At 30.8% G+C, this 3,714-nt stretch overlaps 1 long non-coding RNA gene across 1 annotated transcript; it reads left to right on the plus strand.

Annotated features, from left to right (window-relative positions):
* The first annotated feature begins 2,602 nt into the window (after positions 1–2,602).
* LOC139905061 (uncharacterized) lies at positions 2,603–3,714 on the plus strand. The gene is made up of 2 exons (XR_011779530.1): positions 2,603–2,789; positions 3,306–3,714. It is a non-coding gene; the product is annotated as an uncharacterized lncRNA (long non-coding RNA).

Raw genomic sequence — 3,714 nt, forward strand, 5'->3', positions numbered from 1 at the left:
TAACGATATTAATGATAATTAATCTTGAATATGACCACCGTAATCAGCATTTACGGCTTCCAGGTGGCGGCTTAATTTGATGTGTATGCTTTTGACGTGGCTCACTACTCCTCATTGACAGAGTTCTTAGGATCTCAAAATTTGTGGGGCGGTTTCTGGAGGCAACAAACTCCATTAGATAATATGATTCAGGGTATTCAGATCTGATGCTAACAAAGAACCCAGCAAACTAGAACTGAACTGATGGATCACTTTTTCACAATGTCTGATGCCAGAAATGTAAATTTTTGGGCTTGTAAAAAGGTATAACACGCCTCTTTGATACACTTTGACATAGCGGATCTTGCGAAATAGCCAAACAATTTATCCACAACATTGATTCCATAATGAATTTACTTATATTTTATTGTTAAATTTATTAACTACAAATATGTACATCCCTCCCTAAAACCAACACGACACAGAGATAGTCATAAAAAATTATTCAATAAAAATGAAAAAAGAAACAGTCGGACGTTAATCGAAATGTATTTCGAATAAAACCGCCATTTTTATTATTTCTAGTGAATTTTCTACGAAATATAAAATTTTGATGAATTTTTTAAATAATCTTTTTTTCAACTATTTTTTTTTCAAATGATTTGGTTAATTCTATTATTCTACGTACCATATCTGCGGACCAATTAGAATGCAGTACTATTTGTTACCAATATTCGAATATTATTTGTTTGATTAACATCTTTAATTAATGAGAGATTCCTTACACAAGCCGATTTTCTTTGTGGAAATCAAAATATGGTCCTCCTATATGTAGATATATTATAAAATTATAAATAAATGGAAGTCTATCAATTCATTTTATTTCTTTTACAAGTGGAGAGAAAAAGAAAAAAAATGAAGTTGATTGACTTCCACCAACTGCATTCATGGGTGAAAAGTATTTTTCGATTTAGGGTCTTTTTGGACACAAGTAAAAAAATATTTTTTCTTGATTAATTAAAAGATGCTCTTGCATCCGAGAAGTAGGGCTAAAATTGAATTTGATTTTAACATCATTGCCTATCAAATTAAAGCCTAAAACAGCAAAAAAATCAATGTTGAAAAATCCAAAGATGATAATGACGGACTTGGTGAATAAACGGTTGGTGAGCCATTCCACAGTGTCCAATGCCGTAGAAAAAGCTTGTAACATTCTATCCAACATATTAAATTACCTTTACTCACTCAACAATAACAACAGTAACGATTTGATCGATGCAAAAAACTTTACAATGACCTAGTTATCACGGAAACCGAATTTTGTTCTTCTCAGACGAGAAGACTTTTACAGTGAATCCCGTGTACAATAAGAAAAATTATTGGGTCGTAAGTTTCAGAAAATTTAACTGCAACCTCTGTGAACATCCGGCCTCAGTTAAGACGCTCGGAAATGTTTCATCTGAAGGTCAAATAATGAAGACAATTTGGTTACCCGTTGGATACAGATTGACTAGCGAGGATTACTAGATGATTTTCAAAACAAAGTGCTTCTCTAGGTTTGCAAGATACTAAAAACAACAAAAAAAGCCTGTTATTGCTTTCAACAGGACAGGGTTATTGTACAAACGGCATGATGCAGGATTGGATGGCCAAAAAAATGAAGTTCTGTCAGAAGGGATTCTGGCCACTGCAGAGCCCCAACCTGAATCACCTTGATTACGGTATCTGGTGACGAATTGAAATCAAGGCATGTAGATAACATACGATCAGTATGGAGTCCTTACAGCAATTGGTTGGGAAAGAGCGGCGATCAATGTCGGGGCAATATGTTGTCTACGTGTGCAAAGCGTTCTGGGAAAGTACGGAGGGCGAAGGTACTCAAATTCATAAATAATATTCTCTAATGAGTAATAAAAAAATTCCAAAATAAAAATAAAAAGTTCTCTTAATTATCATTTAAAGCCACTAGGTGTAATTATTTGTTCAACGTTCATTATCTTCTTAGATTATCTGACGGCCCGGTATATATGTACTATTTATTTTAAAATTGAGGAAAAAAAGTAAGCCAATGATAGTCTAGGAGGACTTAAGTGAGCACTAAAATTTGATATGATGAGCTTATTTGCCTAACTACCAAATGATTTCTGCCTTTTTTTATGTTTTTTTTTTTAAAGGAGAGGTTGCGTGATACAATAAAAAATAAAGTTGATGACGTAATATATGTTACAAAGAAAGTAACACACTTGATATATAATATATTAAAGAAAATAGCTGATCTGGATGTCAATCAGCCAAAATTGTTCTTAAATGAGGGATTCCAACATACTAAGACGATGAGATTTTATTCATAGTATATTTTTAGATATGATGACGCTCATTTGTATATATATAAAATAAAATAAAACTCAGCTTTTACACATTTGTTTAATTCAAAACCTTCAAATGATTATTAAACGTTGTTATCAAGACTAATTAGCATAAATAAATTAAGACCTATTTTTCATTATAAACACGAATATACGAGTATAATATGTAAACTCGTATATTCCTTTTGCACTGCCAAATGGTGAATGTAAGTGAGTTATCTTAATTTTTCATCAGTTAATATATGCATGCCAAATGAATTGGTTAGAGAAACATTCTTTAGTACTATTATGTATATTTTTAGAATTCTTATCTGAAAATACGCACTTAAAATAGATGTGTAACAGTGTATGTATAATTCCTATTTAAATTCGTAAAAAATTATTTTAGTTAAATTTTAATACAACTCAAAAGTTTTAAACCTCATAGTTAAAACTGAGCTTCTGGTAAGTGTCATCAAGAATTCATTTGTATATTTTATTTTTTTAGTTTATTACGACTCCCTCATCACAATATATGTAAAAATAACTGTTATTTTTTCAACACATCTAATTAAAGATAAACATTTGTGTTTATTGAAAGACGAAAGATTTAAATTAGTTTAGATCTATACACCATCTTGCGGTACATACTTCTAACAAAATATTTTCTAAAAAGTCTTCAATTTTCAAGTTTTAATATAACTACTCACCTAAAACACTTTCAATGAAGTCTTATGTAACTTAAACTAATTTTTAATAGATCTTACTAACCAAAGGATCTATGAATTCAATGACTGACGACCAAAAATAATAAAACCTTAAGAAAAGCATGAAAATTAAATCCCTTAAGACTAATTCTATTCAACCACCTCATATGATATTTAACATTATCCCCAAGTGGCTTAATGTCGCAAATTTTTGTTGCTTTGCTCATGTTCTATTATTGTATTATTCCTCTTTAATTAGTTGATTGTCTAATAGGCTCAAGATCTCTCCGTCATTTTACCTCGTGGTATTTAATTTCCTCATAACCCCTTTTGAAAAGTACCAAATTTGACATTAAGAAAAAAGGGTTGGGCGAGATTGCAGACGAACCTATTTGTACACTAGGTCTTGTATGGGCAAGTTACAACTTTCGGAATACCTAGACAATCATATATTGACTTTTTGGTGCCATGTTTTCTTTCTTCATTATTTTGACTCAACCAATTGATATGGAATTGGGGAGACTGGACAATATTACATATAGTTTGGTATCACAAATTCTACATTGATAGAATGGGTCCAATGCCATAAATATATATTATATCTCTAAATATACAGAATATCGAATATTTTGACGTTAATAAAATTTATGATGACCTAAAACATTAATAAATATTGATTCTTT

The sequence above is a fragment of the Lepeophtheirus salmonis genome, chromosome 4 (genome assembly GCF_016086655.4).
Source record: "Lepeophtheirus salmonis chromosome 4, UVic_Lsal_1.4, whole genome shotgun sequence".
NCBI classification, from domain to species: Eukaryota; Metazoa; Arthropoda; class Copepoda; order Siphonostomatoida; family Caligidae; genus Lepeophtheirus; species Lepeophtheirus salmonis.